This window comes from Dasypus novemcinctus, chromosome 5 (assembly GCF_030445035.2).
Source record: "Dasypus novemcinctus isolate mDasNov1 chromosome 5, mDasNov1.1.hap2, whole genome shotgun sequence".
NCBI classification, from domain to species: Eukaryota; Metazoa; Chordata; class Mammalia; order Cingulata; family Dasypodidae; genus Dasypus; species Dasypus novemcinctus.
Window position 1 is genome coordinate 45,729,718 of NC_080677.1, and position 22,979 is coordinate 45,752,696.

Genomic DNA, 22,979 nt, shown 5'->3' on the forward strand with positions numbered 1-22,979 from the left:
TGACAACAATAGAAGCGGACCCAGCAAATAGACACAGACAACAGACAACCGGGGGCGGGGATAAATGGCCCTAACCCAACTGTAAAGGAGGTTAGGAAATTTAGATTTTCTGTGTATCCAAAAACTGGAAACTAAATTAGTGAAGATGGCACTGTTGACATTGCAATAAACTTATATATATCATATTTTTAGCAGTGTGAGGACAATGCTCCTCTTTTCTAATCAAGTCACCCAATATTTAACCAGTACACAAATATATTTGGGAATTAAATATCTTGAAAAATATGATATAATTAGAAGAGGAAAAAGAGCTTATTTTTAGTCAAAATATTAATGATTGAAATTCCTCTTTTTTTTTTTTTAGAAAGTGGTTCAAAAAACAGAAATGAAAGAAATGGGATGATACTCTACAATATTAGCAGTCTGACTTCTAGCAAGTTGCTTGAGAAAAAGGCCAGTTTCTTCATTTATAAAATGGAAAAAAATAAGACTTTTCCACCAAAGTTGCTATGAGAATTAGCTAATAAACATTAAACGCTTATAACAGTATCGACTATAGAACAAATTCTCTAAAACAGGAGCTATTATTCATGATACTAAGATGATTATTGTTATTGCTACCATCGTTTTTTGATCAATTGGACAAACATAATCCTGTCCTTTTCCCAAAGAATGAGGACTCCATTTTAAGTAATCGAAAACAAAATTTCCCATATAGTGTGTAGCAATCATTTGACAGGAAAGTTAAATTACTAATAATTTTGAAATGAAAATCCTTTGATGGCCTCCCCTATACTTTCAGAAAATTCTTAAAATTCTCTACATATTCTATTCTAGACTCCTCCCCAATCTTATCTCTTACTACTCCTTCCCCTTGCTTCCTATTCTCCAGCCATATGGGTCATCTTTCGATCTCTAAAATATATCTACCTACAGAGCTGATTTGTACAAGCTTTCTGATAAAGAGGTAAGAAGAATGTTTTAGGCAGGATGAACAACCTAAACTTTCTGAGAGCTGAAATATCACTTTCTCACAACTTTCCCTGGTCTTCCTGTTGCTAAACTGTTGGAAGTACTTCCATTGCAATTGCAGCTGTTGGAAACAATGCCACCACTGAGCAGTAACTTAGGAGCCCATATTCACACTGGTATTGCTAAAATCCCTACTGCCGTGGCAGGAATCTACTAGTCTTATGCTATCAGCCTCAACTGTTTGCTGCTATGATTTCACTGCCAGTCATGTCACAAACCAAAAGCAGGAAAGAAAAGTCTTCTGTTTTCTTTTTTGCAGTGGAGTCTCCTGAAATTGACTACCATTAGTGAGGAAGTCAGATGACAAAGTTGTTTAAGAAATGTAGTTTTCAGCCTTCTAGCCCTGGAGGTACAGAAAAGAGCAGGTGTGGAGTAAGAACCAACAGACAATTCCCAGCAAAACTAATATAGCAGAGCATGTGTATCTCAGTGTTTGAGCAAATGCTTTGTATGTATGAGGTCCCAGGTTCAATCCCTGTTACCTCTTAAAAAAAGAGAATTAACTAATATATATTCCCATAGTAATATATATCTCAATTTCATGGTACCTATCACTATTGCAATCTTACATTCCTTTGCATATCTTTTTAAAATATGTCTCTCAAAAGGATGTAATATTCATGAAGATAACAGAAATTGTCTATATTTGCTTATTATTTTATTCAAAAATTAACACTTACTCTTAGTGAATATGCAACAGATATTTAATAAATGAATAAAGGATACAATAGGATTCATTGTAAGGTGTTACAAGTAACTTTGTAATAATAATTACCAATATAGTAATAATATATACTAGGAAAAGTATATATGAAATGAAGTGAATAATTATTTTTTCATATATATGAGAATGACCTTAAAATTCTTTATGATAATATGTCTTAACTCCTTTTCATTAAAATAAGCTATTTTTAGTAGGTAAGGAAAGGATAAGACTATTATAAAAACATAATGACATCTTATTAAACCACAACCCATAGTCAAGATAGGTCTGTGGTAGTGAAGTAAAGACCTCAATTACCACATTGACACCAACAACAAAAAGGCGCTGGATTAATTTAGCTGACCTAGAAGATTGTTCCAGCACAACTTAGAGCTCTCCAAGGAATTCCAAGTCTTTGACATTCTTATTTCCTTTATCTTCTTTTGTTCTTTCAGTCTTAGAAAATGCAAGTCTTTCATTATCTAGTTGTTTAATAAAGAACTTAAAGATGCATTCACAGCTTGACTCACTATATTCAGTCATGAAACAAATTGTGACTTATAATGGAATCAGTGCAAGGAATAATGGATAAAATAGGAGTTTAAAACACTTAGCATCTATAAAGAACTGCAGATGGGCTAAATCATATTTTCCAAATGTTTATAGATATTTGTAACATTTTCTGTGCTCTCTACTAACTACATGCTGTGAGCTCTATTTTCACATCCATGAAGAATTAGTTGGGTTTTGGCTTGTAATATTTTGGATTACCTTAACATATGTAGTTCTAAATATCTGGCATTTCTTTTAAAGTTGTTATATCATAGCTATATTTTTTCTTGCTCTCAATATGTGTAGTCTACCTTTTAGAGACAGTTTTAGAGAAGACATCAGTTTTGTTTAACTCACTTATTTACACACATTACCACCTCACATGCAATTTGGCATAATAAATCTAATTGAAGAATGGAAAAGACCTCAATTATATATAATCCATATTAATTTTAAGACACTGAAATATTATGGGAGGAGATTTAAAAGTATTATTGAAAATTCCTCATTCAGCTTTTACTTTATATCACTTTTGCCTTTTTATGTAAGAAAAAACACACAGGCAGAAATACAGGTTCCCTTTTATTCATGCAGCTGAAAGATCAGTTCAAAATATTTTGTTGCTTAATAAATATGTAAATGAAGATTTCTAAATGATCCCTTTGTTTTAAATAAATGATCCTTTGGTTTTATTTTTGCTGCCAAAAATATGGTATTAACATTTCAGAACTATGAAATCTGTAAATTCAAGAATGAATTCTTAGATTTTTTGATCTTATGTTGGATTGTATTTACTTCTCCTAGTTTATAAAGCATTCTAAACTGAAAGCCCCTATCAACTTGAGAAAAGGGAAAATATGCATTTGAAAATAGAAAGCAATATCATCAAAGCAACAGGCCTTCGTAAACTTCAGTTTTCCATTGGTTTCTCATAAATATATGCTTTGAAAAACATAATGGCATCTAATTTTTTAGCTATTATTAAATTACTGGAAAAACCAGTTTTATTTTAGAGTTACTTAAGAATTTGACTTATACAAATGTGAAAAAAATCTTTAAAAAATATTATCTTGCTTTGATTTTTAAATTATGTACTACTTTCCAAAGTCTTGAGGATGTGTAGTTCAAACATCTGAATATTATCCTCACTCTCTGGTATTTTTTCATGGACAAAATTATTTATTTTCTCTCATATTTTAATTTTTCTAAATTAGTCCCATTAGTACATTTTAGAATAACAAATATAATTAGAGCTGGAAGATCCCCACACTAAGCTTTTTTTTTTTTTTTAATTTATGTCTGAACAGCTTAAATTATTTGGCCACCTTTTTGCAATACATCCACATACTCTAGAACCACTCCTATCTCCAGAAATAGTTCAAATTAGCCAAACATTACTCTGAGACTTTTAAAATAAAAATAAGTATAGTCAAATCTGAATTATCCAATAAAAGAAAATTATATGAGTGATAAAAAAGAAATTATTTCCAAAATATTTGGTTTTAGAGAGCACTGATTAATTTTAGAGACAATTTACATAATTATGTTTTATTAGACAAATATTAAAATTAATTCCCTTCCCTGAATAAATAATACATGTTGATAATGGGGATAATCGAGGAATGGGGTTTTACAGAGGTTGAAAATGGTAATATATTTCTCAGATAAAATAATTTTTAAAAATCTTCCTAAGTCTTTGAAAGTTAAAACTGAAATAACTAAAAAATAACAAAAGCACTTAAAAAAATAATTCACACCCTTAAATTAAGCATTGAGATATTGTTTGTTATTTTTTAAGTTTACCAATGATCCAGATTCCTTCAAGTTTTTGTTATATATATTTTGGTTTAGAAAGTCTACAACTGGACAATAATAATGTTATCTAGCCACACTCGTTTGAAAAAGTAAAACTAAAGTTTTAATATCATTTGATTTTAGATAGAGAAGAGCATACTTTTCTTCCTCCATTTTAATAAAAAACCAAAATTATTAAAATAGCTGATTTGAAAAGTTTTAACAATAAAAGCAGTTTCCTTAGTTCAACATTTAAGAGTTAATACCTTATGAATATTTTGTAATATAGTCACTCACTTTTTCTTATAGCAACTTAACAATTTTGAATTAGGGTTAAAAATCATCTCCAATGTCAGTCTTCAACCGTTAGTTTTGCTTGGACATTGTCCCTGACAGTAACACTATGCAGTGTTTGCTCTGCTAGATGGGCTTCCTCATTCAAAAATGAAAGTCATGCTCATACTAACTCTCCTTCATTACTCCTTAGGCCTTTGTCTTAAACCAAAATATCAGCTTAGACTAACTTTCCTCAGCTGCATTTTATTTTAGGAGACTGGTTTCCTTTCGTCGCCAGTAGGCCTTTTTGAAACCGTTTCTTCTATTCTGGTTTCTTTACCCTTACATCTCAGGAGCAGAAGTGGAGCTTTCTGGCCAGTCTGTATGAAATATACCAGTTCTGTCTTTCTTATCTCCTGTGACCAGTGAGAAAGAGCAAAACGCTCAGGTAATCAGTATTGAGGAAGTCACAAAAGATTGCAGGTTTCTTACCCTCCTCAGTTTTTTGCCCTTCACATTCTAGAATCTATGTGTTTCTTTATCTGCAGCTTGTCTTGGGGAATAAATAAATAAATACATAAATAAATCCTGCTTTACCAATCACCCTTTTATACAGTACTGTCTTGAGCAAAGTTGCAAATTCAGTAAAACTTGCCTTCCTTCAATGTTTCTCATCTTCTTTCAGTCTCCCTGCCAATACTAACTATAAGTTGCATTCTACCAAAAATGCTTAATGTTTCCCATGAAACAGATCATATTGTCTCAGAAATCAAATAATCAAAAATGTAATCCAGATTAGTGGGGAATATTTTCAATCTGATAATTTATATACAAAGGAGGGGGAAAAGAAGGAAAAGAAGAAACAAAACAAGTGTGCAATGATATATGAGAGAAGAGGTAAAGGAATCATTATTATTTTATTTGGACTGCACCACCTGGAAAATGAAATGAATGATTTGTTTACATTTAAAAGTGAGTTTGCCATGAACTTGAGCAGTATAAATAATGAATAATGAATTTCATAAAGTTAAACTTAGTGAAATTTTAAGAAAAATTCCAGGAGAAAATAATTCTGACTTCTACCTTAGAAAAAAAATAAATGTCTGTTAAATAACAAATAAGCCAGATGTCATCAAAAGCAGATGTCAGTGAAAGGTTTCATTACTGAATTTAAGAGAAGGAATTATCATTATGACTATTTACTTCCTAGAAAAAGAAGACCAGCCAAATCTTTGAGAATCAAGCCCAAAGCATCTGAAGTAAAATCCACAAGAGAAACCCATTTAAATGAGAAGTAGGTAAACTTTTGAGAAGTTCTAAAAGAAAATAAAAGTACAGGATAATGATTGGCATATCACAGAGGAGATTGAAAAGCATCAAATGAAAGAGACAATTCAAGAGTACAATTTTCTTGTAAATTCTAATGTGATTTGGAATAGGTAGATTCTAATTCATAGTATTTTGTATAACATTTGAGGTGTTTTTGTTATTAAAGAGTCAGTAGCTTTCTCAAACTTTGAACAAATGAAAGAATACTTGAATAATAAATATTATGGAGTGCTTCTTTTAAGGCAACTTTTGAAGGCATTCTAACTGTATTTTAACATTTATATATATATGAACATACATATCTAAACATACATATATCTAAAGGTTTTTTTACATATATACATATGCACATATGCATACATATATCTTTATATACTCATATATAAATATATATAACAATTTATATAAAACTTTCCTGTGAATATTTGTTTATTTAAGGCTCTGAAAGAGATATATTACATTTCATAAAACCTATTAATTTATACTGAAATAAGACTGTCTATTAAGCATTCTGTTCTTAGAAAGAATATTTTCAGATTATGGTTACTTTACAGAATTTGCTTTAATATCAAATCAGAAGGGTTATTTTTTTTTCCTTGTGAAGTTTTGTTAGTCATTTGCTAATGGTCTCATTTATTTTTCCCTCGAATGTAACTATTCTTCGGGAAGTAATTCAGAGTAAATAAATTATCACCAGGCTTGAGTTAAAGTTAGCAAATACCACAATCTGTGTTTGATTTCTGAGCTTTTCCTGTTATTTACCAAGTGTCTCCTTCTGTGTCATAAATAATTAAGAGTTCAAAGTGAACGATGCCTTTAAGTGCTAGAAAGCCCCAAATCATGTTTATTTCATTTGCTAATGTTTCCCCCGTATTACCTAAATCTGAAACCACTCCACTTGCCCTCTAATTTTAAACAAAAGTCATCTTATACCTCTTATAATGTCAGCTTGAAGCATTCTCCTGACAAGGGGTGGAAGGAAAAATTAAATATGCAATATGAATTGATTATAGAACACTTTTTTGGGAGGGTGGCTCTCTGGAAGGAGATGAGGAGGGCAGCAGGTAGGGTCAGAATGGGACATTGTCTGAGAATGTGTGGGAGATAAAATGGAGGAATTGTGTGAAACACTTTTTATTTGTGTTATAACGAGAGATACTATAATTTTATTACTACATGCAATTCATATAAGAAAAATGTTACATTTAATATGAGCAAAATGGATTAGAACATGAAAAGAATATGGATTGATTCAGAAAGAATTCTATTGATATTTATCATTCAACAGTAACATCTGAAATGTATGAGAATTTAAATTAATATTCATTTTTAGTTAAAATGTATATAACCAGTCTGCAATCCTTGAAAGAATAAATAAATATTTAATTGAATATTTCTTATAATAATAGCTTGTGAATAATTTTAACTATCCATTTCATCAGGTTGGTAAAAATTCAAGTAGTGAGAAATATTTGCTACTTTGTTGTGGTGATGTCTTTAGACCAAAAAAAGCCATTCAAATGGTTTTGTTCGTTTGTTTTGACTTAAATGACCTTGAAATAATTTTTAGGATTTGAAGTGATCTAACAGAAGATCTAGGCCACATTTTTATTTAAATGATTAAGAAAAGAGCAGTTCAAATATTTTCACTTTCCCAAAGTTACTAAGCTAGATTGCACTAAATTTGGAATAAAGGCTCAGAATTCTGGTGGACAACTTTGGCCTTCTCCTTTGTTGTGTCTTAGGAATGAAGGTTTGTGAAATGCTAAAACTCTTTCAAAAATATATACACCATGGAAAGCGGATGTGGCTCAAACGATTGAGCTCCCATCTACCATATGGGAGGTCCAGGGTTTGATTCCTGGGGTCTCCTGGTGAAGGCAAGCTGGCCCACATGGGAAGCTAGCCTGAGCAGAGAACTGGCCCACATAAAGTGCTGGCCTGTGCAGGAGTGCTGGCTTTCACAGCAAACTGGCCCAAGAGGAGAGCTTGTGCAGCAAGATGATGCAACAATAAGAGACACAGAGGAGAGATAATAAGAGACATGGCTGAGGTGGCACAGGAGATTGAGCACTTCTCTATCACTCCAGAAGGTCCCAGAATCAGTTCCCAGTGCTGCCTAAAGAGAAGACCAGAAGATACAGAATGCACAGCAAATGGACACAAAGAGCAGACAACGAGGGAGGGAGGGAGAAATAAATAAAGTCTTTTTTTAAAAATTAATAAAATATTAATAAATAAATAAATAAAATAAAATACAGCACAGACAAGTTAAAGGTGTCATTATTAACATATTTTTTAAAAGAAATACTTAGTATCCGCCTTCCTATCAGTGTTTTAAATGTCTAACTCAAAACCAAAGTATGGCAAATCCTTATATTTCTCTATTGTCATACTTAGGTCATGTATTAGTCAGCCAAAGGAGTGCTGATGCAAAATACCAGAAACTGGTTAGTTTTTGTAAAGGGTATTTACTTGGGGTAGGAGATTACAAATATGAGATCATGAAGCATTTGTTTACTTCCCTCACCAAAGTCTATTTTCACGTGTTGGAGTAAGATGGCTACCAACATCTGTGAGGGTTCAGGCTTCCTAGGTTCCTTCCTTCCAGGGTCTTGCTTCTCTCCTAATTCAGGTTTCCTTTCTTCCAGGGACTTGCTTCTTTTTCCTCTATGTGCTTACTTCCTGGGGTTCCAGCTTAAGGCTTCAACATCAAACTCCATCAAAACTTCAACATCAAAAATCCTCACTCTGTAAATGAGAAAAACTAAATTCAAACTTATTTGTTACTTCTTTTGAAACCCACCAACATTCTAGTGTTATTAGGCAACCTCAAAAACCAAAAGACCATTCAATTTTAAAAATAAAAAATAAGAACTGTTTTACTGACTCATTTGGTAGGAAAAAAGAAGTTAAATCACAAACACTCATTCCTCTATGTCATTCAACACCAATGTGCAGTAGACCCTGAGTCAATATCTAAGTGTTGTTTACAACTCCCTTGAACTATAAATGATGAGGCAGTACTTACTTACAACTTTGAAGTTTGTGTCTACGATAAGCTCATGTGTGTTTGTATTCTCTTTCTCCCAATCAAAATAAACAATACATACATGCACACACACGTACATGCCAGAAATGTCATCTGTATCTTTCTCTCTTTGGGGACTAGCACTTTCTCTATATAAGAATCAAGCCTGAGTTCCCACAAAGCCCCCTTTAATGATGCCTACAGTCTTGCCTTGTAGCCTTCCAAGACATTTTCTCAGACCATTCATAAACTTGCCCAAAAAAACCCTTCCCAGATATTAAAAATCAATTCATGGAGTAATGTCATCAATATGGTGACAAGACATCCCCTGGAAAAGTCTCCTTCAGGATTAACAAATAAAAGAAAAAAATCCACCTTGATTAGAACTCTGAATGATGATAGAACTGGAAAAGGACTAAACAAAAACTGAATTGAAGAAAAAGAAAAGTAATCTGCAAGACCAGGTAGGGGATTTTCTTGCTGGACCCACCATCTGGACACTTGCTCAGGAACATGCAACTTGGGAATCACACAGAGGCAACAGAGCCCTGATGCTTCCTGCCATGGATGCACACTATAGACTCACTCAGAGCAGCCAGTTAGAACCTCATGCATATCCAAGCATAGGGTCCCAAGTCCACAGAGAATCAGGACTGAAAATGAACTGCTGAGGAATGTTGCATACAAAAGGTCCCACGGGGAAAAAAAGAAAGATGGACTACAGCAGAACTGTTGGAAACATGCATGCACACTTAATCCAGTCTCTGACTATTCTGGATTGACCCACCTTTCTGGACTGATCTCATCTGGATACCTGAGGCAGGATACCTTAACAGGGAAGAAACCAGAGGTAGAAAAGCCTCACATGAGAAAGCAGAGTGGGGATGGGGCTGAATTACTGTAACAGGACAATGTGTGAACATAAAGAATTTGAAAGTATAAAAATGATAAAAATTATGGGGGTGAAAGCAATGGAGATTAAAAGTATGCTGGAGGCATACAACAGCCAATTTGAACAGACAAAAGAAAAGAAAAAATCAGTGAATTATAAGACAGGACAGTAGAAAACATAAGGTCTGCAGAAAAGATAGAAAAAGTTCAAGAGTCTTAGGGTTTGAGTGACAGCATGAAGCACACAAATATACACACCATGAGTGTCCCAGGAGGAGAAGAGAAGAGAAAAGATGCAGAATGAATATTTGAGGAAATGATGGCTAAAAATGTTCCAACTTTTATAAAAGATATAAAAATACATATCCAGGAAGTGCAAAATACATTGAACATGTTAAATCCAAATAGACCTATTCCAAGACACATACTAATCCAAATGTCATATGCCAGTGATAAAGAGAGAATTCTAAAGGCAGCTAGAAAAAGCAATCTGTCACATACAAGGGATCCTTAATAAGACTAAGCACCAATATCTCATCAGAAACAAACCATGGAGGCAAAAAAACAATGGTAAAATGTATTTAAGGTACTGAAGAGAAAAACTGCCTTCAAAATTGTTTCTCTGGCAAAACTATCCTTCAAAACTGAGAGGGAGGGAGCAGATATAGCTCAAGTGGTTGAGAACCTGCTTTTCACATATGAGGTCTTGGGTTCAATCCCCAGTACCTCCTAAAAAAAAAAAAACAAAACCAAAAAACAAACTGAGGGGGAGTTTAAAATAATCACAGATAAAAAGAAACTGAGAGAGTTTGTCAAAAAGAGATCTGCTTTACAGAAATTGCTAAAGGGAATTCTACAGGGAAAAGACAGAGACAGGGTCTTGGAATGGTGTGAAGAAGTTAAGATCTTCAGTAAATGTAACTGAAGGGTAAATGCAAAACCCAATAGTGCTGTATCCTCAATATATATCTCTACTTTTTAATTCCTGTAAGAGTCCAAATACAATTAAATAAGAAAAAGACTTATTTCCTGATAATGGATATACAAAATATAAAGAGAAAAAGTTGGATAAAAAAGAAGGATGAGGCAACAGAGAACATGTATGCTATTGAACCTAAGTAGGCATCTTTTCAAATTAGTAGCTTACACGTGTAGATTGTGTATATGCAAACCCCAGGGTAACCCCAAAAAAAGTATTTTTTAAAATGCAGGAACAGATGTGAGAAAGGGATCATGACATACATCACAAAAGATCAAATATACAGAAAAGGGAATGCGATGTAGTAAAAAAGAGGAAAAAAATCACATATAAAAACCAAAGAAGAGAAAATCTGAAATAAGTTCTGCCTTTAAAGTAATAATACTGAATGTTAATGGATTAAACTCCCCAATTGAAAGACAGAGATTGGTAAAATGGATAAAGAAGCATGCTTCAATTATATGTAGTTTATAAGAGACTCACCTTACATGCAAAGACACAAATAGGTTGAAAAATAAAGGATGGGAAAAGATATTCCATTCAAATGATAACAAAAAAAGATCTGGAGTAGCTATACTAATATCAGACAAAATAGACTTAAAGTCAAAATTTATTATAAGAGATAAAAAAGGACACTATGTGTATTAAAAGGGGTAATCCACCAAGAAGAAATAAAACCATAAATATTTATACACCTAACCATGGTGCCCCAAAATACATGAGGGAAACAATGGCAAAACTGAAGGGAGAAATGGACACCTATACAATAAAAGTTGGAGACTTCAATGCACTACTCTTATCAATAGATAGCATCTAGACAGAAGATCAAAAAGGAAACAGAACTTGAATAAGAAGATAAATGAACTATACCTAACAGACATATACAGAACTTTGCACCCCAAAACAGGAGAATATACATTTGAAATCATACAAAGCATCTTCTATGACCATAATGGTATGAAGCTAGAAATCAATAACAGACAGAAAGCCAAAAAATACACAAATATATGGCACTATAATAACACTCTCTTAAACAATCTATGTGTCAAAGTAGCAACTACAAGGGAAATAAGTAAATATCTTGAAACAAGTGAAAAGTAGAATACAACTTATTAAAACTTACAGGATGCAGCCAAGGCAGCCTGAGAGGGCAATTTATAGTCTAAATGCTTACATTAAAGAAGAAGAAACCTAAAATCAAAGACCCAACTGCATAGCTGGAAGAACTAGAAAAGAAGAGCAAACAAACACCAAAGCAAGTGGAAGGAAAGAAATAACAAAGATCAGAGCAGAAATAAATGAAATTGAGAATAAAAAAACAATAGAGAACATTAACAAAACCCAAAGTTGACCCATTGAAAAGAACAAGAAAATTGACAAACAGCTAGACTGACAAAGGAAAATAGAGAGAAGACACAAATAAATAAAATCAGAAATGAGAGGGGGGACATTACTACTGACCCCACAGAAATAAAAAAGATCATAAGAAGATACCATTAACAACTGAATGCCAGCAAATTAGACAATATAGATGAAATAGATAAATTCCTATAATCACATGAAAAACTACTCTGACTTTTCAAGAAACAGAAGAACTCGACAGACCAATTACAAAAAAAGAAATTGAATCAGTCATCAAAACCTCCCAACAACAAAAAATCCGGGACCAGATCACTTCACTGATGAATTCTACCAAACATTCCTAGAAGAATTAATGCCAATCCTGCTCAAACTGTCCCAAAAAATTGAAGAGGAGGAATCACTACCTAACTCATCAGTAGGGTCAACATCACCCTACCACCAAAGCCAGTTAAAAATGCTACAGGTGGGTAAGTGAGTTTCCATTCCTGCTTCTATTCCTAGTGCTATTGTTGCTCCGAGCCCACTTGGCAATAGCTGAGGAAAAATTGAATTAAGATTGGAAGGACTCAGCAGAGAGATTCAGATGATATTAAGCAACAACACCACAAAATCAAAACATTGGAAAAGAATTTTTTCTGCAATGAGGAAACCTGTACCTATAAATGCTACTGATCATTAGTAAAAGGTCTATGAAGGTAAAACAAAAGAAATCTATGAATTGTTAGATAGCCCTGGAAAAGTTCTCCTGTAGTCTAAGGACCAGCTACAGCAGGAAATACTCCTAGAAGGAATCACCTGGAAGGGAAAGCTGCAACCTCAAATAAAATTACCAGTTGTATTTCTCAGTGGTCACAAGAAGTAGGATGATGCTGATATTGATCCACGGTGGTATCAGAAACAGCTAATTGCTGCAAAATTTTGCTTGGCTGAACTAGTTAAAAGCAAACTGAAGTGGATATCATGTGTCATGCTACACAGGCAATTTCTAACGTTCTGGAAAAATCTTGGTTGCCACAGAACTGCGTACTGTTTGATATGAAGATTGAATTCAGTGTTAATGTAACCACCAAAGAAATTGTTCTTGTTGATGTTATTGATGATGGTTCCTGGAGACTCTGACCATCAGGAGATTGAAGCCCTCAAAAAGATAAGCAGTCTTATCATGATGTGAAGAAACTAACTCCTGATGGACTCCAGGTGATAAAGAAATTTTTGAGTGGGTTGCTGAGTAAAGTTGTTTCTGAAATCAGAAAATCAGTGCATGACTGTAGTACTGAGGGCCCAACTTCTGATCTTAGTCACTATGAAAAAATCAAGAAGCCATGTGTAAATTTTGGCATTCTATGTGAACTTTGGTAATCTCTGCCCATAAAAGACCATATGAAACTCTGAGGACTAAAGTCAAATATGAAGCAAAGGGAATGGTATTCCTACTGTCTGTGGCAGTAGCAGGCAGAAGGAATGATTTAGAGCTAGTATTGTCTGGTAACACTGCATATCCAGTTATCAGTTGTCCTTCCCTCACACAAGACTGGGGAGCTCAGGATGTGTGGTCTTCTCTTCAAATACCCAGTAGTCTTGGTTGTTTGACAATACTTTCTTCAGAAGGTTCAGCTCAGTGAGCTAGCTGTTCAGATATGTGGTTTAAACAATCATTTGGTATGGGCCAAACTGTGAGCAAGGAAATTAAACAAATAGATTTCCTTGAAGCAGACTGACAAGAAAATCAGAGATTGAAGTTTATAAGAATATTGTAGCATTTTGGGAAGAAAAACTACAAATTTCTAGTTAAGTTGAAGAAAAAAGCAAGATAGATTATTCTAAATCTATTGGAGAAAACAAATAAAATTTATTGAATAAAAAATACTATGGAAAAAAATTAGACCAATTTCTCATATGAATATAGAGAAATCCCCAGCAAAATACTTGCAAATAGTATCCAATGGCACACAGAAATAATTATACAACAAGTTAAAGAGGATTTTATCCCAAATTTTCAAGGGCAATTCAACATAAGAAAAATAATTAATGTAATACACTACATAAACAAAATAAAGAGAAAAAAATTCACATGATCATCTCAATTGACTCAGAAAAGGCATTTGACAAAATTCAGCATCCTTTCTTGATAAAAGCATTTACAAAAATAGGAATAGAGGGAAACCTCCTCAACATGATAAAGAGAAAATATTTAAAAACCCATAGCTAACATCATACTCAATAGTGAAAGACTGAGTGCTTTCCCTCTAAGATCTGGAATAAGACAAGGATGCCCAATATCATCACTACAATTCCACAGTGTGCTGGAAGTTCTAGACAGAGAGTTAAGCAAAAGAAAAAGGAAAAAAAAAAAGAAAGAAATAAAACACATGCAAATTGGAAAGGAAGAAGTAAAACTTTATTATTTACACATGGCATGATCCTATATGCAGAAAGTCATTAAAAAAACTATAACAAAGTTGTTAGGCTTAATAACTGGATTCAGCAAAGTAGCAGGGAACAATAGCAGCATGCAAATATTACTAGTGTTTTTATACACTAGTAATAAGCAATCTGAGTTTGAAATCAAGAAAAAAATTCCATTTACAACAGCAAGGAGAAGAATCAAATATCTAGGAATTAATTTAACCAAGGATGTAAAGGAAAACTATAAAACTTTGCTAAAAGAAATCAAGTATCTAAATAAATGGAAAGGCATTCCCTGTTGGTAGACAGGTAGAGTAAATATTAAGATGTCAATTCTATCCAAAATGATTTACAGATTCAACTCAATCCTGATCAAAATTCCAACAGCCTAATTTACAGAATAGGAAAAGCCAATTATTGGATTTATTTGGAATGGTAAGGGGCACCAAATAGCCAAAAAATACTGAAAAAATAAAAGAACAAAGTTGGAGGACTTGTACTTTCTGACTTCAAAGTTTACTACAGAGCTGCAATGGTCAAAACAGCATAGTACTAGCACAAGAACTGACATATAGACCAATGAAATAAAATTGAAAGTTCAAAAATAGATCCTCATACCTATGGCCAAACAGTGTTGGATCAAAGACCTAAATATAAGAACCAGGACTATAAAACTCTTGAAAGAAAATGTAGGGATGTATTTATTGAATCTTCTCAGGCAATAGTTTCTTTGAGCTTACACAGAAAGCACAAGTAACAAAGGAAAAATAGATAAATAGGATCTCATCAAACTTAAAACATTTTGTGCATCGAATGACTTTATTTTGAAAGTGAAAACACTACCTACTTAATGGGAAAAAATATATGGAAACCACATATCTAGTAAGGGTTTAATATCCAGAATATACGAAGAAATTCTACAACTTAACAATAAAATGACAGACAATCTGATTTTAAAATGGGCAAAAGACTTGAATAGATATTTCACTAAAAAGCATATAAAAATGGCTAAAAACACACATGAAAATATGTTCCACATCATTAGAAATTAGGAAAATGCAAATCAAAACCATAATGAGACACCATTGCACACCCATTAGAATAGCTACTATTTGATCAAAAACTGAAATAGAAAATTACAAGTGTTAAAGAGGACGCAGAGAGATAGAAACACTCATTCGTTGCATATGGGAATGTAAAATAGTGTAGTCACTGTGTAAGATTGTTTGGCAGCTCCTCAGGAAGCCAAGTATAGAATTACCATGTGACCCAGCAATAAGTATATACCCAAAAGAATTGAAAGCAAGGATCAAACAGGTACTAGCACACAAATGTTTATAGTATCATTATTCATATTTGCCCAGAAAAAGAAGCAATCCAAGTGTCTATCAACAGATGAATGGGTAAACAAAATGTGATATATACATATTATAGAATGTTATTCAGCACTGAAAAGGAATGAAGTTCTGGTTTGTGCAACAGTATGGATGAACCTTGAAGATACTGTGTTGAGTGAAATAAACCAGACAGAATAAAACAAATACTATGTTTTCTTGCTGATATGAAATAATAAGAATAAACCAAGTCTGGGGTTAGAATTTAGAATATAGGTTACCAGGAGGTAAGTTATAGATAGAGAAATGGGGGCTGATGCTTAATTTGTGCAGAATTTCTATTTGGGTTGATTTTAAAGGTTTGGATGGGAGTGATGGTAGCATGACATTGTAAATGTAATTAACAGCACAGAATTTACATGTGAGAGGTTAAAAGGGAAAATTTTAGATCATATAGATGTCACTAGAATAATATTTAAAAGATAAAACATAAGGGCTGTACCACACGGTGAATCCTATTGTAAATGATGGACTATAATTAATAGTATGGAAATAAAAAATGTTCTCTCATGAATTTTAGCAAAAATACCACACTACTGCATGATGTTAGTAACAAGGTGGTATACTGGGAAAAAAATATACTCTATTGAAAACGATAGACTATAGTTAATAGTATAATGATAATGATAATATTCTTTCACCAATTTTAAGAAGTATACCACCTATTGCCAAATGTTCATAATGGGGGACCGGGGTATGTGGGAACACTTTATTTTTGTATGATTTTTCTATAAACCTACAACTTCTCTAATTAAGAAATTTAAATTTTAAAAATCAATTCATGAATTTTCATCAGCTTTTACATGAGTGAGATGAGAAATTGCATTTCTTTAGCAATATATGCCAGGTAATGTGCTAAGCACTTTGCCCACATTACATTATTTAATAGTTATAACAACTATTTACAATGAGTGCTAATCCTTATCTCTATTTTATAAATGAGTAACTTCAGAAAGAGTAAGCAAATTACCCCAAAGTGACATAATAAATGTCAGATCCAGGATTTCAAGTCAGACCTAGTAGAAATGCTTCCAAATGACTACTTTAGAATGTTTACATTGGGTAAGCAAATTCCTGGAGCTGGTCAGACTTCAGCTAGCATCATCACCTTAAAGAATCTCTGTAAGAAACACAGGGTCTATTTTCTCCTTTCTGTATTTGCCATGTTTCTTCCCAAAAGGAAGTAGGAAATCAGGCATTCAAAACTGCGCTTTGAAAATAAGAAACTGTAATACTGATCAGCTACTTAAAATGATTAGGTCAAGATTGCCCAGCTATCCAGCATCTACACAGTAGCAGATACTTTGCTTCATGAAAGAAACGCCATTGCCTTTTTCACTTTCATTTATTAAATGTGCTTTCTTTTGAAACCATAATGTCTGTGTAAAACAAAAGTAATAAAAATCTCCAAAAACTTTACACTCTAAAATTTACTATGCATACTGTCAGAAACTTCCCAACTGATGATATAAAAACCTTTTTAAAGTTTAGTTATGATGCATTTTATTTGGGAAATTTTGGACTTTTCCTATTAGTTTTCAGATGGCTGTAATGAAGACAGCTGCTGGGGAGATTTGGCAGGTGTACAAATGAAGTTAGAAACGTACATGTTTATCACTTAGAAGCTGCATACACCTACTGTTCCTCTTTGCCAAAAGATAACGGTTCCACATTTTATAGGCAATTGTCTTTCCCTTTTTGTCCCAGAGCCTCACCAAAATTCAATAAGTTTATTTTAGTGAAAACCACCTTGCTGCACTCAGCATCTTGCCTAAGCAAAATTCCTTAAAATAAAACGAGCAGGAGCCATTACTGTAGAGTGAACAAAGCCAAAATGATCACGAGCCCATTTCTTTCCAAATGAGCTCATTACTATTAATTTCTCTCATCCTTAGAGAATATTTGGAAAGGCAAGTTCATTGGGAGAGTAAAATAAATGTAAAAACAAAGTTGGTAAAATTATCCCTTCCCTTAGAAAATTACATCCTAAATAAGGCACTCCCGTAGGACAATAACTCCCAATGGCACAAGCTCTGAATAGATATTTTAGATGATTAGCTATGCATGATCTGGAAACACACATGGGTGTTTTGACACTAGTATCAAACAGAAGCTAAATGTTTGTAGAACCACCTAGATAAATACACGAAATATGGCAGATTCCATTCTCAAAACAAAAACAAAAACAAACTAAATCCTGTGACTTTGCCTCTCTGAGAATCTAGAGAAATTCTATAATTAGAAAGAATATAATAAAAGAGGCGCAAAAAGTATAAATAAATTATTGTGTTTAGAGACTTTCCCTCTATGGACCAAATATTCTGACTGCCACTACAGTACCCCAAGGAAGAAAATTTTACTATGCACAACGAAACTACATGTTTAGAGGGCAAAGCTTTAGGTGAGAAAAGTGAGAAAAGTGAGTTGAATGAAGGATTTCATTTCTCTGGTACCTTCTCAAACTCCTCTTTTGGACCCCAGCTCTTACATTCACTAGCTGTTTAATATTGGACTTATACTAAACTCTTAGTACCTCTGGTTTCTTCATTTGTAAAATCAGAATAATAATTCTTACACTGTAAAATTTAAAAGGTAAATTTAAAGAGCTTAGGACAGTATCTAGCACAAAGTAAGATCAGAAAAAAAGGTTGGTTATTATATTAGCTTTGTTTTTACAGCATTTCCTGCCTTGCCTTTTCTATGTTTTCTTTCAAAAGGAGAGTAGTAAAACAAGCATAGACCTGCCTTTGAAAAGATTAAAAAGTCCAGAAGGGGTTTGGAGACATGTACGAAGTGAGTCGGCAGGCAGGGCACACTAGGTTTTCAAAGAGATAGGCTTTTTTTTTTTTTTTTCTGAGTTCAGTATTCTTTGCTTCTTCAAGAGGTGAGGGTGGTAAATCTTCAGATTTAAGATCAGCAAAAAGAATAAAGCTGTTTGGCTTAACTTAGTCTGAGTCTTAAGTTAAAGAAGCAAAATGAATCTTCTTGAATCACACACTCTCCAGCCCAGTTCACTAAGATAAAAGACCCAGTAGGGATTTCGGGTCATTTGTACCGTTCTCTACTGTACACTTCCCTTGCAAACTCTAATAACACCAGGAAGCAAGTGAGGAGAGGGGTTTGAGATTCTAGTTATTGCCTTAAAGACAATGTCTCAATTCTTTCCCTATCTACCTGCCTAGCTAGCTGTTTGTCTTTGTATTCTATCTTTCTATATTCAAACATTTATTTTTTTCCCAAGTAGGGAAAATTTTATCATCATCAAAACTTTTTCTGAGCCTCTCTTCTGGTGTGTTGACTTAATGAGATGTTGGTTAGAGATTTGTGCTTCCCTACATACAATTCAAGGCTGTGACTAGTTAGCTTGTCCTTTGAAATGCCACCAAATATTTCAATTAAGAACAGAAATACAGCTTTCCAATAAGTGGGTGCTACTCTTTAATATTACTCCTTAATAGCATTCAGGCTGTTAAAGCTAATAGAAAATAGAAAATGGGAAAATATTATTTCATTTAAAAGCTATGGATAACCATGTATTAAATAATGTCTCAAACAGACAAAAACAGATGATGTCAAAATTCAAAACAGAAAAATCTCAATTTAACATTTGACTTCCAGTGCTTGAAATTATACTTAAAATGTTCATATACCCAGATATCACTAATATAAGATTTTCAAAACAAAAGCAAATGCTTAAAACCAAATAAAGATAAGGTGACCTTTGAAATTCATATACACTGATCTAGATTGTATAAGACTGAAAATTTCAAAGTCACAAATGACCTTTCCTTAGCCTATTTGACAAAGATTGCATTGCCAATGATACCAAATATGTTAAGCATAAAACAGAAAATTCCATCCTATTTCCCTGAGTTCTATTTCATTCCTCTTAAGAAGAACCTTAAGAATACCTTGCAGAAAAAGACTTTACTCCTGATAAACCAAAAAGTAGAGAGAGGCTTGAATAATTCATCCAAAGCTGTCAATTCACATGATCTAATGTATTCTTTAGTCAGGAATGCCATAAAAGGTGAAAGATACAACTCAATGCTTATCCTTTAAGGTGCAAACATTTTACTTCTATTTGGAAAATATCCCAAGAGCAGTCAAAAATACCCTTATGATGGAGGAAATCGCAGAAGACAACCTGATAATCAAAACAAATTTTTAAAAATAAAAACAGGCCTTCTTACTGTACCTCTAAACATTATTTTGTTTGTTTTTCTCCCTGGGCATTAAATAAATGTATACAATGGTATTCATTTTACAGAAATGGGATTCAGATTCCAGAAGCTTTTTTTAAAAATTTTATGCCTTTGTCCACAGGCAACTTTTATTTTATTGATTTTCTCATAAGTGTAATCCCAAGTGCAGCCATTGTTTCTCAGCTACAAAGTACAATAAGATAGCTTTTGCCTAACTTGCTGGGTAAATTCTATTTTAGTCCATATGCTCTTGCACCTGATTCAAGATATTAAAACAACAATTATTCAGTTATAAGTACTAGAAAAAAGATGAACAATTTTGAGAACCTTCTCTGATGGTTCTATTTGTTAGGGATTATGATGGTTAAATGATTACAGAGAATGGGAATAAATAAATAATCTGGGTTATAGAGAAGAAAATCTGAGGTAGAGGCAAGATGTGCAAGAGTAGGAGAGCATGACACAAGTGACTTTTATGACCACAGCTCAGAGCAATAATTACCTTTTATATCATCATCCAGTACACATGGAGAGTACAAACCCATGTGTGTATGTGCACACATGCATACATACTCACAAATACACATAAGAAAAGTGAAATAATATTTTCTTAAAATAACCATTGCCATCATTACATGTGACATTTTGATATTTTCTAACCTATCCCATGCCATGCCATTTTATCCTATGTATTTTATTCTGTTTTTCTGTGTTGGGACAACTCTTGCACTCCAAATATTTACTGCAGCCTTGGCTGGGGCGTTCCAATGACAATGTTTGCTTCAACTGAAGCAGGTATTTCTTGTTTTCTGCCCCAAAGCTTCTCAACCACCTCTGCTTGAGACTAAACTAGAATGCTGTCAATGAATCTGATAGGTGCAGAAAACTGAAAGTGTGAGGTAATTAACACATTCTGAAGTAATCCTTGAATATTAGGTGAAAAGGACCAAGAGAAAAATCCTCCCCTCTCCATTCCTCTCCTAAGGCAAATGATTCACAATTTCTCAGAGCTATGTTGTTGGGTTCTCACCCCTGATACCTATGGTGGTAAACAAAACAACACATCTATGGATTAGATTTTTCTTCCTCCCTTTTTCAATATTCTCAATCCCCCCCTACTGTGTCTTGGGATCAAATCACAAATAAACTACTTGAACATATATTGCAGTCTTAACCTCTATTTTTCAGTGAGAATCCAGGCTAAGATATCACTTGATTTTTAAAAAATGCTGGTGGTAAACTGATTTCTGGATACACTAATGTTAAGTTTACAAAACACTGATCTAGGCCTTGGGAAGAAGGAGAAGCAAAGTGAGTAGAATGACTCCTGGGTGATGGTAGAGGTGAAGAAGTCTATCAGTTGCTGAAGCTGGCAAACTGCCCATGATGGGGAGTACTCAAGATGCTTAACGGTGAGGTGCTCCATCAGTGTGGGATTTAGCATGCCCACTCACCACTGCCTCCTTCTGTGACTTCGTGGGAAGTTAAAGTGTATGTTCTGGAAATAATCCAGTTTTACCAATATTAACTGAGTTTCTACAGTGTTGAAAGCCAAAATGTTTCTAGAAAAGAGCTGAAAATATATCTTACTTTTATATGATAAAAAATTTAAAGTTGAAGGCACTGTTGAAGTTTTCAAACTTTCATTAGGGAAAATTAGAAGTTTGGTAGAGAAATAGAAATAATTAGAAGCGACAAATAGTCTATACAGATGGGATTGGAGACAAAATGTAAATAAATTTGATGGTTGTGGTTAAGATTCACAGAAAAATTTGCACAGGAGAAACTGCCAGAGTAATCAGGACAGAAACAACTGACCTTTTAGCATTTGATTCTTATATGCAAATATCCAGGAAATGATAAATAAGGTAGACATGAAATTATATCATGAATAAATACATTTGCCCACATAGGTATTATATGGCTCATGGCAATGGAAGGAAATGCAGCATTTAAAAATAGATGTGCCTTGCTAATGCAAGGTGTTAATAAGAGGGAAAATTGTGTGCATGAAGAGTGCTATATGGGAATTATGTACTTTCTACATGATTTTTATGTAAACATACAACTTCTCTAATAAAAAGGGATGAATAAAACATAAAAAAAAAATAACTGGACCACAAGAACCTGAGAGAGTGATAGAGTAAAACAATATAACTCTGAAGAGAATATTTAGGTGCAATGCGAAGAATTGAAAAAAAAAAAAAAACGGAAGAAATAGTGTTGTGGGAAGACTTTACAGATGATGTGGCAAATATTGTCCATGGCAGATATGAAAGCTTATTTCAAAAATTCATTACAAAATATTTCAGAAAGTATAATATATAAAGAATAATATCATTGCCTGTGTATATACAATCCAAATAAAGAAAGTATTGTCAATACAATTGAAGGTCCCTTATGTCCTTCTCTAATTACATTCCCCTATTTCCTCAGTGTTCAAGAGCAACCAGGTTCTTCACACTCACCCAAATCCTGACCTTTTAATTTTTACCAGTTCATGGTTGTTTTAATTTGCATTTCCCTAACAATTAAAGAGGTTTATTGGTCCTGGAGATTTCATCTTCTGTGAATTTTATAATCTGATCTTTGTCCAAAGATACAGTGGCTAGTTCTTTTCTAAGGATCTATAGAATTTTTTTACGTATTCTGAATAATAATCCCCTGCCAGTTATATGTGCAACAGATGAAGAAGTCTTTCTTCATTAGTATTCCAAAAAAGTCACAGTAGCAACTTATAAACTCTTCACTTGCCGTTCTGAATTTAAGTAAAAAATAGATAAGGGCCCCAAAAAGGGGCATTGACTGTTTTAAGGTGTTTCATTTCTGGTCCAGGAACATAATACCAAAGGATCTTAAATAAAGAACAAGCATAGGGCTTATTAGTTCCTTGCCTGGTCTAGTGTCATATAGTAAATGTTAAATAAAAATTTCCTGAACAATATTGTGCTCAGTTGTGGGCATTCCATCTTAAGAGGGACGATGACAACTGGGAGCGTGTCAGGGGTGGATGATGAGGATAATA

At 33.4% G+C, this 22,979-nt stretch overlaps 1 pseudogene; it reads left to right on the forward strand.

Annotated features, from left to right (window-relative positions):
- LOC101428454 (bifunctional phosphoribosylaminoimidazole carboxylase/phosphoribosylaminoimidazole succinocarboxamide synthetase-like) overlaps positions 1 to 13,695 on the forward strand; it is a 35,588-nt pseudogene extending 21,893 nt beyond the window's left edge.
- The last annotated feature ends 9,284 nt before the right edge of the window (positions 13,696 to 22,979 follow it).